Source organism: Haemaphysalis longicornis, unplaced genomic scaffold (genome assembly GCF_048455015.1).
Source record: "Haemaphysalis longicornis isolate Haplotype H1 unplaced genomic scaffold, Haemaphysalis longicornis Haplotype H1 scaffold_13, whole genome shotgun sequence".
Lineage (NCBI taxonomy): Eukaryota > Metazoa > Arthropoda > Arachnida > Ixodida > Ixodidae > Haemaphysalis > Haemaphysalis longicornis.
Window position 1 is genome coordinate 20,940,242 of NW_027526233.1, and position 22,476 is coordinate 20,962,717.

Below are 22,476 nucleotides of genomic sequence, written 5' to 3' on the forward strand. Positions count from 1 at the left end.
TCAAAAAAAAAATAGGTATCAACGTCTAATGTCTTGAAAAAAATGCGTCTCGAAATGCGATCCGTATAAGCTAGAGGTTTAGGTCATGTTTTAATCTCGAGAGTGGTGGATAGCAGGAATTATTCTACTCAGGTAGCTTATCATATGTGGAAATTGCTTAGTTATGCGCCCTACTTTCGTGGTCACCGTTTGCTAATAGCCCTTAGACCACGAAGTTAATTTTGTGATGCCTCGCGCTAGGGGCACGTAGAGCCTTGGGACTATTCATTACGAGACACGAAAAATGCAGGGAACCCTATCCTTCGGGGTTCTCGTACATATTCCTGAGAAAGCAGAAAACAAGGACAGCGGAGGAGCGGCAGACATGTGTTCGTCACTGACCAAGCCGCTGCTTTTTGTTGTGCAGTCTTTTCTGGTTGGCGGATGGCTCCTACCACAACATGACGCATCGACTGTTTCTGCCCTGCAAGTTCGGCTGGCGCCTCCGGCGCCGATTATCGGCGAGCCATGCTTTCGTCACCAACCAAATCTGGAAACCACCTTCAAGCCCTTTCTCGACAAGAAAGCGTCACCGACGTGGTCAACACTAGCCACCGACTACTTAAAGGACGGGCATCGCATGCCAGCCTTTAGTGGGCACGGAGGAGCGGCAGGCATGTGTTCGTCACTGACCAAGCCGCTGCTTTTTGTTGTGCAGGTTAGTGAGATTCCGTCACTGTACTGTAAACGTTCTAGTAACGTCTGCCTGCTGCTCTTTCCGTGCCCAAGTGTTCTTTGCGAGATATTTTGTGAATGCGTTCTTGTATCAAAACAGTTGCTGCTTTGCGGCGACGTGGAGATGAACACGGGGCCTAATAAGAAAGTCCTAGCGGCTATCGCCGCTCTTTCCGCCAAAATGGAGTCTCGTGACGCTGATGTTTTGCAGCAATATTCTGACCTCAAAAAGAATCAAGAAATACTGAGGCAAACGTTTTCCGAGTTATCAACTAGGATGGACGCTCTTGAGTCAGTTGTCAATACCCTTGACAGCGGACCATGTACCGCTGACATAACGAACATTGTTTCTGCCGCTGTCCAAAGCGAAAATGCGGAATTGAAGTCAAGGTTAGACGAGCTTGAAGACCGGTCCAGAAGGGACAACCTTATCTTTTACGGAATAGCTGACAATGAATCGGAGACATTGGATCAATCTGAAGCACACGTGTATAACCTAGCCTCTCAGCTTGAAATGCAAAGTTCTGAAATTTCTGGTAGTATCTCGAGAGCACATAGGTTGGGCGCGTTTTCAGCCACAAAAATGCGACGCATCATCGTCAAGTTTTTTTTCCAAAATGAGGGACCGCATCCTTTCACGAAAAGCCAAACTTAAAAGCTCAGGCGTATCAGTGGCGGAGGCCTTTTGCCGAACCAGACGACAGTTGCGCAAGAAGCTAATTGAATTTGGCAATGCAAGTTGTCAGCGCTTTTCAATACGTAGCAACAAGCTTGTAATGAACAAGAAAATGTACGTATACTGCGTGGCGACGGATGAGGTTTGTGAAGTCACCCAAAGCCAAGAGACACGTGCATCGAGCAGTAGCGCGTCAGTGCACACTCCCCGCACCAGTCCCCATTCATAGCTATCTTCAGCGCAGTCACATGTCGAGCAAGCGTCCGTACTTTTCACCAATACGCGAAGCATGATGAACAAGCGGGCGCAGTTAACTTCTGCAATTCATTCACGCTCAGCTGATATTATTGTTTGTACAGAGACTTGGCTGTCAGCTAAAAGAAAGTACAGTGAGATATTTGAATGCGAATAATCGTACAACATTTATCGTTACGACCGTGACGTACGTTCTGGAGGAGGTGTATTGATTGGTGTCAGCAGTACTCTGAAATATTATGTGGTTAGTGTCTCTTCCGGCTTAGAACTTATCTGTGTACGAATCTGTCTCCCAAGCCAATATTTCATTCTCTGCGCATGTTACCGGTCGCCTACCGCCTCGCCATCGTGTTCTGTCGAAATACATGATGTTTTAAACAATGTTATTATTAGATACCCGAATTTGCCCTTATTTATTTTGGGAGACTTTAACCTACCAAACATAAAGTGGCAAAGCGATATTGTAGCCCTTACTCAAAATTCGTCCGAGTGTGTTGACTTCATAAACGTATCTTCTGACTTCAATCTAACCCAACTCGTTCACGAACCCACACGCACTACCACTACTTGTTCCAACACCTTAGACTTGATCTTAACAAACGCGCCAGTCTTGGTTACTTCCCTTAGTTACATTCAAGGAATAAGTGATCATTCAATGTTACACTTTAATCTAAAGGCACGTGTTTCTTCTAACAAAAGTGTTAAAACTATCCGGCATTACTCTAGAGCAGACATCAGGTCAAAAACAGAAGAAATGGAGCGATTCGTCGATGAATTCATGGCGAACTTTGAAGAACGGTCAATACAAGAAAACTGGTCTATATTTAAAAATAACCTTATATATTTAGTTGACCGTTACGTTCCACAAAGAAAGTTCCGCACTAATCCCCGTTCGCCATGGTTCAATGCTGCACTTCGACGCCTACGCAAAAAAAAAGAAGCGAGTGTTTCGCTCTGCCAAGAGAGTAGACAGACCGAACCGCTGGTCCCAGTACGAAGACACTAACGTCGAATACCTCCGTGAAGTTTCTAATGCAAAAAATGCGTACTTTAACGTTAATCTTCCCTGTTATCTACACAACAATCCACGAAAATGTTGGTCTATTGTGAATCGTAACAAAAACAAGGTAGTGCAATTAACACACTCTGGCGTACCTGTTCCAAATAATGAATGTTGCATGCTTTTAAACGATGCATTTCGTTCAGTTTTTCTGCAATTTTTTTCGTCTTGTGTTCCAACAACCCCCAGCCATAATTTTATTCCTATGAACTATATTGTAACAGATTGGTTAGGGGTTAGAAAACTGATCAACAACTTGAATATGTCTTCTGCAGCGGCCCCTGATGCCATCAATTTTAAAATATTGAAATGTACAGAGTTGTACTTATCGCTAATTCTTTCCAAGATCTTTCATCAGTCTTTGTAGTGTTCAGCCCTACCTTGCGACTGGAAAAAGGACAAGGTGGTTCGCGGTCTTTATAATAGGTAACACTAATTCGCCGGATAACTACCGTGTCATTTCATTGACGAGAATTCCACGTAAAATGTTAGAGCACATAACATATTTACATTTAATTACTTTTCTCGAAGAAAATTGGTTTTTAAACAACTGTCAGCGCGGCTTCAGGAAGACGATATCATGCGAAACCCAGCTTTTGTCCTCTACTAACGACCTGTTTGTTAACGCAGATCAAGGTTTCGATACTGACTGCATTTTTCTTGATTTCGCGAAAGCCTTTGACATGGTATCTCACGACTTACTGATACTGAAGTTTAGCAAACTCAACATTGACCCTAATGTTCTCTCTTGGATTAAAGACTTTCTCTGTAACCGAACCCAGTACGTAACCGCTAATGACTGTTTATCCCCCTCTTGTGCTGTAACGTCTCGCGTACCTCAAGGGTCAGTGCTGGGGCCATTGCTCTTTCTTATTAACATTAACGATCTTCCCGACTGCATCACTTTTTCAACCATTAAACTCTTCGCTGATGATTCTGTATTGTATCCGAAAATTTCTACCCCAGCTGACATCTTGAAACTTCAACCCGATCTTAACAACATATCCGATTGGTGCAATAAATGGCTCATGCGACTTAACGTGATGAAATGCAAATACATGCGAATTTCGCGTCGTGATAACACTGCTAACACGTGCACGTATAGTCTTCATGGTGCTTCTTTATCACACGTCGATTCATACAAATACCTCGGTCTTCATATCACAAATAATCTGTCTTGTCCGGTGCATGTTGACTATATAACTAACCATTCTAATCGCATGCTCGGATATTTACGTCATAATTTTTCATCACCACTTTCATCACTGAAATTAACTCTTTACAAAACGGTAGGACGTCTGAAATTAGAATACGTATGCGCCATCTGGGATCCTTCCAAACATACTCTCATCCTCGCCCTCGAATCGATTCAAAACCACGCAGCTCGTTTCGTATTTTCTAACTACTCTCGGCATTCTAGCGTAACTGCAATGAAGAAGTCGCTAAACTTGCCTGATCTGTCATTGCGTCGTAAGTATTCACGGCTTTAACTCTTTCAAAAAATCTTTCATCACCACCCCATTTTAAAAGAACAGCTTTTCACAAAACCCTCCTATATTTCGTCCCGTTTGGATCATGGTTTAAAAGCTGGTGTGCCATCTAGTCGAGCTAATCTTTATCATGACTCTTTCATTCCACGAACTTGCAGGGACTAGAACCACCTTCCCGCCGCCATCGCCTCCATCATGGACGTAAATAACTTCAAAGTCATCACCCATCAAGAAGTGCTTAGAATGTATTGTTTGCACATTTTTTGTTCTCAAACCCCACTCCTTTCTGTAATGCCCTCGGGCCCTGAAAGTAAATAAATGAATTGAAATGAAATGAAAAAGTACGCATAGAAATAGCCACTAGAATAAACTACCGATGAAGGCTCGAATAGTCTTTGCACGATGAAGCATACTGGCTGCTTGGCACGGACACTAGGAAGATGTAGTTTCTTTCGATATAAATCAAATATGGGGGCACGTTGCGGGGGATAAATTAAGGACGAACTATTGAGAAGCACACGAGAACGCGCTCTGGCAAAAGATAAAATAAATCGTAATTCACGCGAGATGTATACTAGCATCCATAACTTATAACGAGGCTGATTTGTGGGCTCGAGGTATTCAATGCCGCTTTGCATGTTTTTGATAACAGGTTTTCTCTCAATATCGAGCTTCTGTTCAAAAATTTCGTAAATGGCCTTCGTTTAGAAACCCTAAGTTGCCATACTTCCCAAAAGGAATTTTCATTGTGAAGGCTTCAAAAAAAGTCTCTATGAACTAAAAATTTCTCAAACAAGATAACGCCAAACATCACTAACCAAATATAATTTACTCAGCCACTATTCTTAAAGTTTAAAGCTGGACAACGAGGCTCTGGCTTGGCGTAATAAAAAAACGACAAAAACGGCGGAGATGTTTTTTGTTTTTTCGCTATTTCGCTGTCCTTAGCGCTGTGTTGTAATGCCACTTTTCCATCTTTCTCCGCCCTTGTTATCGCTGGCGTTATCTCCTTTTGAGCTGCCTATTTATTTATTTATTTATTTATTTATTCATTTATTTATTTATTTATTCATTTATTCATTTATTTATTTATTTGTTTGTTTGTTTGTTTGTTTGTTTGTTTGTTTGTTTGTTTGTTTGTTTGTTTTACCCTCAGGGCACGAGAGCGCTGTCGAGGGGAGTTGGAAACACAATATTACCTACAAAAGAGGTGAAACAACCACCTCAAAAATTACAAATAACATAACAAATGACATTGGAAACGAAAGCAGGTTGGTTATAGATGACCGAAAGCCAACCTCATTGCCGATTTTAGCTAACGATCGAGGATAGAGAGAGAGAGAGAGAGAGAGAGAGAGAGAGAGAGAGAGAGAGAGAGAGAGAGAGAGGGGGGGGGGGGGTTTGAGCCCAAACTGGTCGAATGAGGGGGTGACAGGGACGAAGTCACCTTGCCTTCCCCGTTAGATGGAGGCAATGAGCCCGTGGGCCCTAGCGGTATCTCTCGCCAGCTGGACGAGTAGCTGCAGGTCGGGGTGAGAGCTGAGCAAGGCGGCCTCCCATTGCTCTTGAGTACTGATGTTTAATGCTCGATTAGATGAACGCCGATTCCAACTTGCACAAGTGCTGAGGACGCAGGAATACTGAAACAGGTACGATACGATAGGACGTGAACTTTGTGATGATGGTCAATCCGGGACGGCATGTAAAATGGTCTGGAAAATTGAGTGTTTCTGAAGATAGGGTAATCGTGATTAATCTTGTGAAACAAGCATAGACGAAAAACGTTTCGGCGATGTTCGAGAAGAAGCAAAGTTAGTCTTGTAACATACTTGTAACAGTGGCTGTGCGGTGATAATTTGAAAGTATGAAACGCCAGGCTCGATTCTGAACGCTTTCTAAGTCTAAAAAGCGTGATGTCGTGTCCGGATCCCTAATGCTGCCCGAATAGCACAATTTCGTATGAACGAATGTTTTAAAAAGAAGCAAAGTGAAGGAACAAGTAGCCTGATTAAAGTTTCTCCGCAGATACCCTAGCGTGCGATTTGCCTTGTTACAACATAAATAACTCGAAATTTCCAGGATAGGGTAGATGATACGTGCACGCCTACGTAATTATAGGACGGGACATCTTCAAGAGCAACATTGTTCATAAATTAACAAAATGCTTCGGTTTTCCTTTGAGAAATGCGCGTGCATTTACATTTACTAATGTTGAATTTCATGTTCCAGAGCTCACGCCCCTGTAAAACACGGTTAACATCAGACTATAGCGATATAGCGTCACAATCGCTAGAAAGTTCTCTGTATATCACACAATCGTCGGCAAAAATGTTCACCGATGAAGAAATATTATTCGGCAAATTATTTATATATATTTAACCAAGCAATGGTCACAAAACGCAACCCTGTGAAAAAGCGGAATAAACTGGAGACAAATTGCTAACAGTTCGTCACGCAAGAGTGCAACCATGCAAGTACGTTATTATGTAGGTTAAGATTCGAATGTTTAAAAAGTAATTTTTCGTAAGGGAGTGTATCAAACGCTTTAGCAAAATCGAGGATTAGGCAGTCTGTGATGCAACTGCAATCGTTGAACCTATGGAGGTCATGCGGAAAGAATATGAGCTGTTTTTCACACGAAAACGATTTTCGCAACCAATATTGAAATTCAGTAACGAATAAATTACTTTTCAAAAACTTTATATATGAGAATGAAAGACGTGTTCCATTGTCTTACAGCACAAGCTGGTTAGTGACACCGATCGATAATTGTTCGAAGAATGTCTGTCCCCAGACTTGTGCAACGGGACCACCTTCCCGATTTTCCATACATGCGGAATAAAGGCTCTTTCATACTACTGCGCAAAACGTTTTGTGAACCTAATACAACACTACCCTTATCATTTGCCAAAAACGTTCACCTTATATTATCAACTCTGCATGATGAGGAAATTTTCAGTTTTCTTATTAAACACCCAACAACATAACTATCAAAAACAACCCTTACATTATGGCATGTATGCAGAGTTTCATAATGATGACAACAGTTAAAATCATTACGAGTAGATAATCCAGGATAAAACACAGCACAAAAACATTGCCACACTCCTCAGTGCTGAATCATCTGTATATTGAAGCGTTAAAACTACATTAGTGCTTTTATTAGATATGTCCCAAAATTGTCGGTGATAGTTTATTAGCATTTTTAGTAGTGTTTTCTTGAATAACCTGTGATTTGCGTCTTTAAGCGCAACTTTCTATTAGGTATGCTGCAGCTCGATAGGAATATCAGTGTGTTTTACTTTTGGGCATTTTCACTGAGCGAAACAGGCGCTTTTTTCTTGATGCGCAGTCTTTTAACGGCCGATTTAACCGTAGTTCCTGGCTGCTCGAGAACATTTTCCTGATCGGAAGAAACTTTTAAGTTAAAGAGGTAACCTCCTTTTTAAACAAAGCCCAATTATCAGTAACAGAACGCTTCGAAAAATAATGAAAGACCAATCCAAAAAACAGCAAGTTCATTAGTGGCTCTGAAGTCGGCCTTTTTGTATTCTCTAATTTCGGATGGGTTAAACGAGAATGTACGGCGAAATTAAACTGAAATTTAATAGTGAATTATAAAATAATTCGTTTAAATAAGGTATCGGAGAAACATTTTTCCTCAAGGTAGTTAGCACAGTGAACAGTGTAGTTGATATATTTACGTGTAATGCGGGTTGGTGGAGTGACAAGTCGGCAGGTTGAAATCGGCACGCATACGAAGAAAACTATCAGACTAACTGAAAAAAAATGCTACGTTGGGCAGGTACGTTGTGATACACAATATGGGGCAGTTGAAGTCGCCAAACAAAATAATTGGAACACTACGAAAGCGTATACGACAATGTTTGAAGAGCGTCATGCTGTTATTAATAAATGTAGGTGTGGATGTCGGCAAACGACAACACACCCAAAATGAGCTTCCTCAAGTGCTTGTCTATTTCCACCCAAAGAATGTCTATATCACTAGCTGTATGAACAGCACAAGAACTGAACTTTTCCGCAACTGTGACCAAAACGCCTCTGGCACAGGTGTGTCCTCCGGAACACGTGCAGAGCGCTGTGGAGGCGCAGGTCTCCCGGCTGAGGCGGTTAGGGTATCCTGAACACGTCATTAGGGCAGTCGTTGAGGCTGTCCGCAGGCGTGAGAAACAGGCAATAGAAGCGGCTGAAACCAGTGCGCGTGGCTGCAACGAGAACCGCAAGACGGTGGTTATACCGTAGTTGCACGGTATCGCAGATCAGCGAAATATGGGCAGAGGACTGGCGTTCGCGTTGTAATGTCAGCACCAATCAAACTAGCGTGGCTTTGCAGGGGCGCATGTCTTTTACAAAAAGAACATACTGGCCGCAGCGTGGGGCACCAAAAAAAGTACGTAGAATGAGATAGAGGGGTTGTGTACTGTGTTCCGTTAGCGGGTGGAAGGGTATATGTAGGACAGACGGCATGGTGTTTCAACCCCAGGTTACGCGAACATCGAAATACCGTACACAAAAAAAGGATGAGAGGCTGTCAACTCCGGTGTAGCCCCTAGCGTGAGCCGTACTTTCAAAACTCTGTGATATGGTTTTAGGACTTTAATCAGCGCACACGTGAGCTAGTGGAGGCCGCTGAAAAGCAACTAGGCAATTTCGAGTGTGTCTGTACAATATTATTAGCCTTGTCGGATAAAGAAGCAGCGTTCGTAAAAAAAACAAATGGTCTTTTGCTTGACACGTGTGGGACAGTGTCAAGGGATTCCGTTATTCTAAACTCTGTGTAATGGTTACCTGTTCTGTACCTCTTGTCTTTTTGCTTCCAAAATTCAGTTGGAAGTAGCGCTTTTCCTTGAATTCTGTGTCGGTGTGTTTTTGGTGCTCTTAAGATGAACGTTACCCATTCCTGCGTTGATGACAGTGGTGATCTCAACACCTTGCAGGAGTGAGGGAAGTTACAGCGCTGTTGCAGGCGAGGTAGTGGGTGATGCCGAACTTGTCACGATGCGGCGCTGACCGCATCTTAAGAATGCGCTCATGCGATGTAGCTGCGCAGAACTGATGCCACGCAGTAACCTACGTAAACAGACGCACGTCGCTTAGAAGCCGCATCGGAATGGTGCTGCCACGCCCGCTCATGGGGGACGTTGAAGGAGCAAAAGAGATGTGGCAATGTTAAAAAATGCGTCAGCGCGTCAAACGCAACAGCGAATACGGAAAGGCCAGCTGTAACAGCTTTCTTATGTGCGCTCTCGGCGGAAGATCCTTGTAAAAACATGCTTTGCCTAAAAACTTCCTCCCCTTTAATGTTTACAATGAGTCAGCGGTTTTTTAACTTACACTAAGTTTAAAAACCTCAATGAAGCCTCCAAACAAATATACGATCAGGAAGATAGATTTAGCTATGACTATTTGATGGTTTGGATTCTCGTGAATTGATTTTCCTTGCGGCGTTTTGTTTTTATGATGACTGCGGGAAAACGTGACTCGGAGGTTTGCACCACTTTGGCCGCAACAGAGAACTTTAACTGGTACGAGGTCTGCGGATATAACAGTATATAATAAGGATATTGTTACGATGCAGCAGCAAGGAAAGTCAATGTATTCACACTGTTCACAGTGCTAATAATGCCAGCCGGTAGTGATAGTACCTTGGGAACAAAATTTCTGCTCCGGGTTCCACGATACCCCAAACTGGACAAATCTATTTTCATCTTAGACAGTGCAAATGTCCTAAGATATTTACTCTTTTGCGCCATGGTGCTTGTCTATACCTTTTTCTTGGGTTGGAGTTGTTCCGCTTTTTTGTTCCGTTTACTTTGTATTTTTATTGAGACTTTACACTACTAATTCCCTTTCCAAAATAATTTTTTATGTCCGACCTCTGCTAGCAGCATTTTCTTGTTTCTTGTTTTTGAGTTTCTGTCTTTCTTCGGTCTGCTATGCTCCCAATGCATTCACCACTCATCGTTGTAATCATCTACCATGTGGCGAAGCAAGCGCTGTCACTGGCAGGGCTGACTTGACCGGTTCCAATTACAGAGCTCTCTCTGTCTCTCACTCTCTCTCTCAATGCCAGCTTGAATCATAGAGGCCGCTAGCTGAAAGCAGTTGCCATCTTCTCCAAAATTCAGCCCAAGCTGAACACAGCCGTAACTGTCCTCATCTTCCTCACTCACCTGTCCCGTAAAAGTATAATCAGAGCGTAGATAAAGATGTAAGTTATATCTGCTCAATTTGTGCGTTGGTTGAAAAAGGATTAGGGCCAAAAGAAACGTGCGTTTTTATCGTCTGTGTACTGACAAGTTTTTAAGGTAACTGTTGCTCTGACGAATGCGATATGCTAATTAGAGGCGCCAATCTTCTTCGGAGGCACTGGTTCTCCGCTGTTCCCTCTTCGGTGTTAGTAGTAGGGCTTCCCCTGTTCGCCTTTGGTTGCCGAAGTGGAGGCGGTGTAGGCTTGGAGCAATCTCGAGATATGTGGCCGTACTAGCTGCAAGTAAAGCATTCTGTGTGCCTCCGCCCGCTGTCCCAACGGCTGCCGTTTAGCTGTATTTGCTTCTTGGGTAGCTCAATTGTAGCTTCCCAAAGACATTTTACCGTTTTTAAGCGCTAGCGTTGCTTCACTTTTTCTCGTTTGACAATTGGTAATATGCTGGAGGAAATCACTTCAAAGGGAGAGCGACATATCAGCAGGAAGTCGGCCCTCGCGATGAAATTTGGTAAGTCTAGTATTTGCCAACATTTCTTCCATGTTGAAGCCGAGACGCACAAGACGCACCTTGCTTTTCCACATGTTACATTGTTGGTTTGATTTTAGGCGCTCCACTTTCTACGACATTGCACCTCTCTCCCAACGCGATAAATGTGCTGGCGTCGCCGTGCAAGCCGAGAGGTGGAAAATCAGGAAAAAGTACAAGCTGCGAACGCTGATAGGCTCGATTCAGCGCGCCTCTGCTTTGGTGCTTCTCGTATCCCGGACGCCGCCGAACTTTTTTCTAACTAGGCGTAGTCGCAACACTACGTCGGTTGCCGGAATTAATAAAGTCTTTTTCACTCACTTCACTTCTAACTAGATATAAGGCCGCAAAATGTTAAAAAAAGGGAGACCACCACCACCACCACCACCACTACCACTACCACTACTACTACTACTACCACTACTACTACTACTACTACTACTACTACTATGACTACCGCTACCACTACCCCTACAACTACCACACTACTACTACTACTACTACTACTACTGCTGCTGCTGCTACTACTACTACGGGCGACGGTTTCACATGCACTCATTCGTCCAGTAAGCGCCTACGGGAGCTGTTCTCCGACTTTCATCGCCTATTCACTAAATATATTCTGCTCTTTAGGGACAAAAGTGGTAAACAATCAGCCATATAACGCCCATGCTACCTCCGGTGCTCGGTGCTTTTGAAATGACTGGTAATTACATACCTGGCGCAACCATTTATAGCCGCACCTACGCTGACAACTCTTCATTTGTGCGCTAGAGTAAATAAGAAAGAAGGGAGACGCAGGAGCCAAAAAAAAATCTAGTTTGAGGCTTCCAAACTTCTGAACGGCGTGAATAATTTTGTGTATACGTTGTTTTGTGCCATTTAAAAGCGCAAATACCACGTGCTTTTCAGTTACCTACGAAAGAAAAGATGCTTCCAGCGAAGTATTCTTTTCATATAATTCAATTACGTCGGTGTCAGATGCACGCAAATGACAAAGCCTAGAAAACGAATTGGCTCCAATCCACGCTATGAAAGGGGTTGAACTGCGAAGCCGTAAACCACACCCACCATGACCACCCATTAGACGGCACTTTGAATTCACGCACGTGACCCTAGAAAGAGCGAAACTAGAGACATGTGAGACGTACTTAACCACACCGTAAATTAGTTCACAGCCGCATTCACGACTGTTTTATGAGCAGTGTGGTGCATGAACTGAATAAGTTGCTATCGGCCTCCATTTTAGGGCGCAGCCTTTGGGAGCAGTGACGTGCTCGGTCGGTGGCGGCGTTCCTAACGCAAAAGCGTCCGTAAAGAGGAGGGCGGCACGCATGTATATTGCGTCACGTCTCTCAAGGCTTCCCCGTCACTGTAGTTTTGATCTGTCGCCACCAAAGAGCGCCTCCACCTCCACCCCACTTCTCTTCCCACTCCGTCCCGACAGGCAGTTCTGTTCGCAGGTAATCCAACACGTGAACGCCGTTGTCATAAATTATAAGCTTGGCACTTCGCACCAGGGCTTTGAATGAGCGCAGGGGGTAACTGCCGCTGTGAAGGGTATAAGTACATCGTCTCACACTCCTTCTCCTTATGTGGGCGTAGCTTAGTCGCTAAGACGACAGGCTGCCGCTCCGTTTCCCCATTCAGGAACAGGTTCGATTCCTGGCGATGCCAATAGTTATTTTGTCTAGATATTAGCCAGTAGTAGCCGGGGTGTTTGTTTGTGCATCCAGTAGTAGCCTGGGAATTTCCTCCTCTGGCGGACAGGAGAGTTTCCTTGACTCGTTAGAGGTATACTGCTTAGCAATAATACACGTGTGGAGCAGCGGTGCGAACCGAGAGACGTCTCTCTCTATGTTTTCTATGTTGTCTCTCTATGAGAGACGTGTATGTTTTCACTGAAAACCGTGAAACAACGGACTTTTTTTCTTGCTTTTGTATAAAAATGCGTATGTTTCATGGTGTGCCTTGTTTTCCTGATTATTTTATTCACAGGCGTTTTTGGTGATGTCGTTTCTTTATGCTTTAATGGCGGGTGTGCTTGTTGTAAGCCAGATTGCGGTTTTTGAATCTACATCCTTCTTGTTTAGTTTATTTTTGAATTTATTCCTAATGTAATTTTATTTTTTCTGACCGTTATTACTTATTCTGATTATTTAGGATTGTGCGGAAAGAATATTGAACCTATAGTTGACCCTAATCTATTTAGTAGATGTATAGTTTTACAGTTTGCGTGTTTTCTGGTGTTATTAAGGATTTTCATGTACCTGTATGTGTTATAGCCCCCCACCTCTATGTAATACCCTCCTGTGAGAGGGACAATAGGTTTATTCTGAATAAATAAAAAAAATATCTAAGCAAACACACATATCGCTTTTCGGCTATATATCCCGGGTTCCTTCTGTGCTGCGAATGGTTAAGCGGGATCAAGGCGACGAGGAAAGTATTAGCTAGCATACGCGTGCTCACCAGAACTTTATAGCAGAAGTCCAAACACCACAAGATCAGCGCCTAATAGCTGAGAGGAACTAAGAGTCATCTTGTGCTCGTAGAAAAACATTCCTTGTTCACCTCAGGACCTAAATGAAGAAAATACAAACAAATATCAGGGCGTTCTGTACCTCGTGGAATATTTTCATAAGTTCATAACTCCAAAACCCATACCAGCTGGCCAAAGAACCGAGACAATTACTAAAAGTTTGCAGCTTAAGAAAGTGAGCACTACTAGGAATAAGCGTTGACTCTTGCGGGAAGTTTCTAACAAAACAATGCCGATTTGAAGGGGTCATACATCGCACTACATTCTCGATTCTCGAAGTTGAAACTTCTTTCTGGTAGTCAGCGTGAAGTTTCAAGTGGCGCCGGATCCAGCAAGTATTCACAGCGTTGCGTCTTCCCTCGGTCCATGCAATATAAATCTTTGTTCGATCACAGCCATGTTCACTTTTGGTGTAATGAGGCATCGTCTGCTCCAGCGATAGCAGGCCTTGACACTGTGCTATTACGGATGGGACGCTGGCCTCGAGGAGATATTGGTTTTGGACTATGTGGCCGAGCAAACACAGACCTTCTATTGGGCTTGCTGAGATTCCGGCGTGGCTATATATTGGATGTCTCCAGAAGACTGCAGTAAACATAGCTGGTGGACTGTCCCAAATGTGCTTTACGGGCTTCAAAAGCTCTGATATAGTACCTGCAACATAGGTCTATACCAGTCGCTGTGAATAACTCGGCGTTTCGGAGCGCATCAAACTCTTGAACATCACTGCAATCATCTTCATCACGTCATCATCTGGCGTAGCACGTTAGGCATTTTAGCCCGGTTAACATTGCCAGACTTTATTGAAAATCGGGCTCTCTCTCTCTCGTTCTCTCTCTCTCTCTTCGTACTACACAGACGTCGGGGTGATGATGAGACATCTTGTTCCTATATTATTGCGGCGAAGAGCCAAACAGACGCTGTTTTTCTTCAGAGCGTTGGCAAACTCTTCGTGCGCTCTGAGGGGAAAGAACTAAGGGACAATAGCAGTTCTCTAACAAGATAAAATGCTAGGAAAAAATAAAAATACAACCACGTTCACTGCTTCTCAAAGAGGCTATCATTCAAGAGGCTATCACAAGAGGCTATCACAAGAGGCTATCAAGAGGCTATCACAAAGCCTTCAGAGAAGGCAATACCTTTTGCGTTTTACTCCTGTACTTACTGCCCTTCTACTTGGGGACTATTCACTGATAACGTAGTTCACCCTTCCCACTGCGTCAGTATAGCTCACCAAATTGACGAACCACTGGGCAAGAACCTGTACATAGTTACCGTTTCCCTGGTCCCCGGGAAACTTAAGATAACTTTCAACCAGTAGTTCCGGGTTACGTAAATGACTTACTCCCGTCCTTTAGCCATATCTATCCCAAACCACCTAAGCCGTGTTCTCCCAAGCACAATTTTCTTCACCCAAGCCTTTCTGACAGCCGAAACGTTTTTATTAGCGTCTACAGCGCCCGCCGGCCACTCCGACCAACGTACATCGGCCCCCATCTGGATATTTCACCTTCCGCCATGCCATTCACTGTGCAAGTTAACGGGAGTGACACGGTCGTTTTCGTGGATCGCGTCAAGCTTGCTTCCGTTCAACACGCCCTGCATGCCATCTGCAACAACATGGACCATTCACTCCTGCATCCACCCACACCAAAACTTATGACCCTGGCCACTAAAACAGTACGCTCGCCTAGCCCCAACCTGGACGGACTCGTCATCAGGCCTCCGTCTCAAGGGCAGTGGGTTATGTGGCGGCACCCCAGCACACACAGTCGCCCTATGCCGCACATAGACAGCCTTAGATAGCGACAGTGTTGGGGCTGACCAACCACCGATGAGGGCTGGACCCGCGCCGCCACCCATATTATGATCAGGAGAGGCGCGAGAGTGAAGCTAAAGTGAATTGGGGAGTGAAGCAAAATGCCAAAACGTGAAGGAATCTCACACTAACGCGTAAGACTTGAAGGTAGCGAAGCTGTACGCGAAAATTGCGACAATAACGAACATTTAAGTCCAAGATTGCAGCCGATTTGCTTCTTCTTCGCTGCCGCGACGATCTCTACTCCATCATAGCTTCTTTCATTTTTTTGTAATGTTAATCTTTGGACATCACCTTGGAGGGGCGTGCACTCTGACGTATTTTTCTCATGCCGAGCAAGTGTTGCCGCTATTACTGCGAGCGCTGGAGTTTTTTTTTTTCGCCGATCTCGGTCGATGTCTCTAAGTGGGCATTCTGGGCTTGACAAACGCACGCCGGAGACACTGGTCGGTCAGCGCTTGTAAGGCACGCACAAGCGCTTCGGCATTGTCTTTGTTTTCTACCCTGACGGGCGGTCGCCGCAATCTTGGCAAATCTCCCTAATTGGGTGTGCTTGGCTTCACAAGCATGCGCAAACGACGCCGGTCGGTGGTCGGGAGTCAGTCAAACGCGAGCGCAACGGCATTCCCTTGGTTTTGTTAACTTCCAGGCGGTAGCCGCGAGGCACGGGCTCACGTGCACGCGGTGGCCAAATTCTTGGTATTTTTAACTCCGGATAGTCCACGCTGTAAAGGTGCTTGGAAAGCAAAGCTTTAAACGGCACCCCCAACAATTGCGCGTGCGACGTCACTTCAATTCCCACACATGGCTCTACAGGGAGTGAAACCAGAGAATCTGCAAGCCGTTACCGGCGCGGCGAAGTTACCCAGCGTTCCGCGCGCGGAAGTGCCTTCTCGCTGGCGGCTCCGTCGGCGGTACGGCTATGTCGTCTGCTTTAGCGACGGTTTTGTTGGGCCTGTTTTGGCGCATCTTCCCGTTAATTGCGCACTACCTTCGCACGGCTTGATTAACTTGTTCGACATCACCTGCAGAGTACCCCGCACCCGACGGAATTAAGTGGTCGTATGGCAAACATACCTTAAGGATTGGTTTGCAGGTCGGGGAAACAAAATGTACCACAGCACATGCAGATACCTGGCCGCCATAGAAACACTACAGTTTTTCCATACTGCTTGCCACGAATGGGGAACCCTTCTCTAAATTGGTGAATACCAATTCCGTTGTGATTTAAGAGGTTTACAAAAGGTGAAAGTAGCAACTGGTTCTGAAAAATTGCGATTATAAAAGTTCACTCAGCTTTGTCGCAATTGTGACACTTACTCAACTAAGTAGTTTAAATCGGTATACTTGGGAATCAGTAACCTCACATGCTGAATTTCTTCCATGTCTGCGTTTGTGTCGCGCGGTGGTGTATCCCCAAGCTAGCACATCGGGATGGCTTGGTTCCGCTGTTCGCCCTTCGAAAGACTCTCCTCTCGGTTTTCTTTCTCCCAACCCACGGCGGGGCTACACCAGCGGCGTTCGCGGCTCTAGGCCGGCCGTGGACGACGCTGCTGCTTCGTTCGGGATCCCGGCCCCGCGAGTTCCAGGTAGCGACTTGCAGAATGGCTGGTTTCGCTCATTGTAGAGCCACGTGTGTGAATTAAAGTGATGTCGCATGGGCATTGTTGCGGGTGTCGTTTAAAGCTTTGCTTTAAACCAAACCTTTACAGCATGCATTGGAAGAAATTTTTATGAAAGTAAATAGATAAGTAATAAGCAGTCCTTTCCATACAGAATACCTTCACAAACTTTAGATGAAGTTTTATTGTATAAATACTGAGGCGTCGCTATAAAAAATACCGTGAGCTGGAGCAAACATATTAAGAACATGTGCAGCTTCATTTCGAAAACCTTGCTTTCTCGGGCATAAGCCTACAGTGGCCCCATCAGCAGTTAGGATACTCGTTGCCCCTCCATAATTTGACTGAGACTGAAATACCCCAGCGCTCTCTATACTGCAAACAGAAAAGGTCCTATTGATGCTCTTAAAACCAGGGTGTCGAACCGGAACCGAACTAAACCGAACTCAAAACTGAAACCGAACCCGTATTTTTGCCGTAACTGAACCCGAACCCGAACCATTATTTTATAAGCCGGCTGAACCCTAACCGAAATTGAACCGAAAAAGAAATAAAGGTTTCCGAATCTCGAAAAAACAGTTCGACCACCACGTTACTGATAACGGGTTGTAAGTGTCGTTAGGGGTTCTTCATTTCACGTGCCATCAACTTCGCAATCTCTCGCTCACTTTTACGCTTTCAATGAATCAAAACACTCCGTACGCGCTCATCACGGTCACAACATGGTGACAAATTGATTGATTGATTGATTGATTGATTGATTGATTGATTGATTGGTTGATTGATTGATTGATTGTGAGCTTTGTAATGCGCCCACGCAACGCAGGCGATGAGGCGCACCGCAGTGCGGAGCTTAGGATTATTTTGACCACCTATGGATCTTTAGCAAGCGCTAAAATCTCAAAAACACGGGCGTTTTTCCTTTTCGCCTCCACCAGAAAAGCGGGCGCCGTGGCCTGAAATCGAGCCCACGTCCTTCGGCTCAGCAGCAACACGCCATAGCCAGAACATGGTGAAACGACTGCACACAAGTATGGCAATTAAAGCTCCTAATTGCAATGGTATGCTGCTGATGGTTGGGCAAGAAGAGCGTAAGGCTGGGAGGAAGAAATGTCAAACTCTTGGCAGCCTGTGCGATGTCTGAAGCCCCGAATTCGCCCTTCCCGCGGTCGCCGGTGCGCCTGTTCCCACGCCTCCATAAGGTGCCTTTAAAGGCTGAATAAAACGTTTGTCGCTCTCTCTCTCTCTCTCTCTCCCTCATTCGGACGGTGAAAGTGCAATCAGTCCACGAGATTGTTGCAATATGTTGCAGCCAAGGTTCAAGCCCTACATTTGCTTATGCCTATTTTCAGCAGCTAAAAAGTGTTGAAGTTTTGGCTTTTAATTACATGCATAATCACAAGAATTAAAACAGCACCCCAAACGGGACGGAGGAAGGAAGGAACGCCCATGTTTTTGTATTGGTTCGAGACATCAGCATTATACAAGCCAGGCGAACATCACGAAACTAGACAGAGGGGAAAATAGGGCGAAGGGGCCGGAAAAAATAAAATTCTTAAAAGTACTACACGGGGACAAGAGAAGCTTGATTTATTATGAGGTTTAACGCACCTACGCCACAGAGGTGATGAGGCGCGCCGCAGTGGAGGGCTCCGGATGAATTTCGACCACCTGGAAATCTCTAGCGTGCGCCGACATCTCGAGTACAAGGGCGTTTTCACGTTTCGCCTCCAGCAGAAAAGCGGCCTCCACGGCCGGGAATCGAATCTGCGTTTTTGGGGTTAGCAGCACTGTGTCAGAGCCACTGAGCCACCGCGGCGGGTGAGGTAAGCGAAGATACGTGTCTATTCGAAATTCTAGAGATTTTGTTCTTTCGAATGGACAGGTGTGCCCAGCGTTGGGCACTGCACGTTTGGTTTCGCTGATTTCCACTAGCTTGTTTGGTAGTCTCTTGTACAGGTAAAGCTGGTCTTCACAGACGAATAAAACGCCATGTTGTGTGCGCGGGCGTGTGTTGGCGCTTTACGCGGAATTTTTTGTTGCTGATTGTTTTGCAATGGGGATGCAGGCAGCACTCGGTCTGGACTGTCGTAGTAAGTCCGATAACGAAGGGGCCGCAGCCCGTGGTCGGTGATGTTTTCCCCCAGCATCAGCAGAGACGTTGCAAGGAAGTAATCTGAGCAAAATGAGCATTGTCTTAAGTCATTATTAGCATCCCAGCAGTAGAATAAAACGAAGCCAGGGGCCCCAATAAATAACTCTCTCATGTCTCTCGGCGGTGGCTTTGTGTAGTCTCTAGGATGGCAGTAGGGGTGGTGAAAAAGGGGCTGGTACATTTTCTGTTACACCTGGTTCAGATTTTCAAATTTGAAAGTAGTATTGCGGCTCATTTTAAAAAACCACTAATTCGATTGAAGAAAAGATACTTCTGTTTTATGTTGAATTTAAATTATAGAAAACTCATTTTTCTCACCTTGCTAATACTAATTAAGTTCTGAACCAGACCCGAACCGGAACAAAATAAGTCTACCTGAACCCTAACCGTTACCGAACCCGTATTTTTATCGGTTCGACGCACTGCTTGAAACGATAATGTGTAAATCTACCCGGTAGCTTTTTTTCTCAATATCGTCCCACTCACTCGCCGAGAGGAATCATGGAAGCGAATGTAATTCCAACACTTCAAGCACGCCTTCAAATTCGAAGGTTAAAGCTTCGATTCCTGCTTAAAAATAACAAACTTTCACTTCGACCTGTTAAATTCGAATCTTCAGCCACGAACTGCCCCATTATCACAGCATAGGCATCTTTAATATCTGGCTCTCTACAGTGTCCGAACTAATATTTTGGTGTATTCCTTTTTCTTGCGCATAATTATGAGCTGGAATGAGCTGAAGCAGCTCCTAATATTCTTCAGTCTTTTGAACAATTTGAAGTATGAAAAGCATTTTTTGTGATTTTGTTGCATTTCTACAAAAATGTTTTTCAAATTATTTACATAAGTGTGCCACGTGTATTCTTTATATGGAGTTCTTTTTAAGCCCGTCCCGCTTGGGATATTCAGTGGGCTTCCAGTATGCTATAAAGAAATACAATAGATAAATAAATGAATCATCGAGCTTCCGTAATAAGGGGGGGGGGCTATGTGGCGTCGCCCCAGCACCTACAGTGGTCTGCAGCCGCACTCGGAAAATCCTAAAGAGCGATCGTGTGGTGTTTCAGCCACCACTGATGAGTGCTGGCCACGCGCCCCCAGTGCGGTGTCTACCACAGGCAGGAAATAAACTGAGGCCCCAGTTTGGGTTCACGGCGCCGGAGCTTCCGGACGTGTCCCGCCTCACCTCTCTGTGGCTATCTTTAGAATGTAGTCCTCTGAAATATGGAGCAACAGAGCTGCCACAAACCTTCGACCTCCTCGGTTTTAAGGTTACTGGTTCTCTGAGGCAAGCTTCAAGCTATGAAGTAAATGGTTTGCGTAAAATAATTTATGTGTAAGCGTCCTCTTTATAAGAATTCTTAACTATCATCACACAGTACCAAATGCATCGGCATTAAAATTCGATGAAGTTGGATAACGATATCGTTACACAACAAAAACTGTGTAATAGCTGCATTGGATGTATTGGACATTGTATTGAAAAGCCACTGTTCTAAACAGCTTTAGCTTAGCCGGTATAATAAAAAATAAGCAAATGCAGATGCGGTAACTGCGAAAAAAAGACTAAAAAAAAACACCAGTCTCAGCTCGCTGTTCAACGACTAAAATTGAACACGTGCTACTTTCCAAAGCGGAGAATTGAACTGCTTATATAGCCAATTGGTGCCAACATTTTTGCCACGATTTACGTATAGGTATCACAGTTTGAACACAGAATAAAGAAAAGGTTTACATATAATTGGTGGCATTCCTTCCCTCATAACCCATATGTCATGCCTCCTCTAAAACAGCTTTTAACCTTATAGAACCAGAAAATTTACAAATGGCACTTCGACAAATAACATTTCTTGACCTTGTTTTTTTAGCGTCGATGGTATCCTGGAGAGTAAAGAGTCGTCTACGTGAGGAGTTGCATCTTGTTGACCGTAGTGTTATGCCAAAGGGGCGATGGGGGGATGCACCTATTGTGTAGCTAGCACAGTCGAACAGGCTCGGAAACGTGTTTCTCACAAGCGCTGATCTGCTCGCCGAGTATAAAATCAATATTTGTTCAAAGAAGAAACAAAATCTTTCCCCGGTGTCGCAACAACCAGGTGTTAGCGCTCTGCTTTGTTGCCTTAAGCAGAACTTCCGAAGAAGGATCTCGAGAAACACAGAGGGTTGATATCGTCATCCCCAGTTGGGGTAACGGCGCCACAAAAGTAGGGTTGGCCCTTCGCGCTCGTGCTATACAAGCCGCTCTGAAAGGTGAAGTTAGCGAGAGTGGCGAACAGTTGTCCTCTGGCGATGGCGAACAAGCTGGTAGAGCTTAAAAAAGAGCTGTCCCGAACGTTAATCAAGTTATGCCTGGCGAAGCCATAAAGATTTACTAGAGAAACATGCACAGCCGATCAACAAAACGTCTAATTAGGATCTCGACTTCCCATTGTGTGGACGTTCTAAACAGCCCTCGTTATACCTTTCTTTCCCCTCCCCTTCAACACATTTTGGAACTTGTATACGTTTACTGAAAAGGCCGATCCTGCTTTAACGTTTCACTAAATAGCTTTCGTGCGCTCAGGTATGTGCGGACGTTTTGCTTGACGCGTGCATTTTGTTTAGTATTTTTACTGAAAAAAATGTAAATATGTTTATGGCATGACACTTGTTTTAGTATTGTTGGAATTTCGTGTTGATATGGACGTGCTGGCAGCAATCTTTAGGCGTATGCAGGGTGGCTGAATATAGCAACAGATGTCGAAACCAACCAATTTTTTTTCGTTTGGTTATTTAATTGTTGAATGAATTTTAAAGTATTTAAAATGCCAAGTAGAATGAATATTGTGAACTTCAAACAAGAAAATGAACCAGTGCTGCAAAAACAACTTCAGATTAAAAGTAACATCACCTGTGACATCGAGTACAAAAAGGTTTGCTCTTTTTACAGTTCGGCTAAAACCTTTTTTTTTCATTAGGATTCCATGTCGTACAGCGGCAGCTTTCTCATTATGCAATTACGTTTCTACCGTGGAATCGGAAGCTAAAACGAAGCTCACGTAATTCGTGAAAGATTGGACGACGGCGTCAAAAACATCCCTCTTTATTCAACAACGACAAATGTGGATCGCTGAAATCCGGCCCCAGAAACACTGTACTGTTGGCGTGAGCACAAATCCAACAGATTGCCTTAGCAACACGTGGACGGTTAACTTTATTTGCCGCAAAAGTTCATCTTCTCAGTCATTGTTCTTGGGGCAGCGTTGTCACTGGCAACCAAAAGTATACTTCCCGCGCTTCGTTTTTTCCTCAGCAGTAAGTAGTATTTAAGTACTCCGGTCAAAGACGTCCTCAGAGTTTCCCGCCTGTCTATTCAACTCAGGATATACGAAAAAACGTTACGACACAT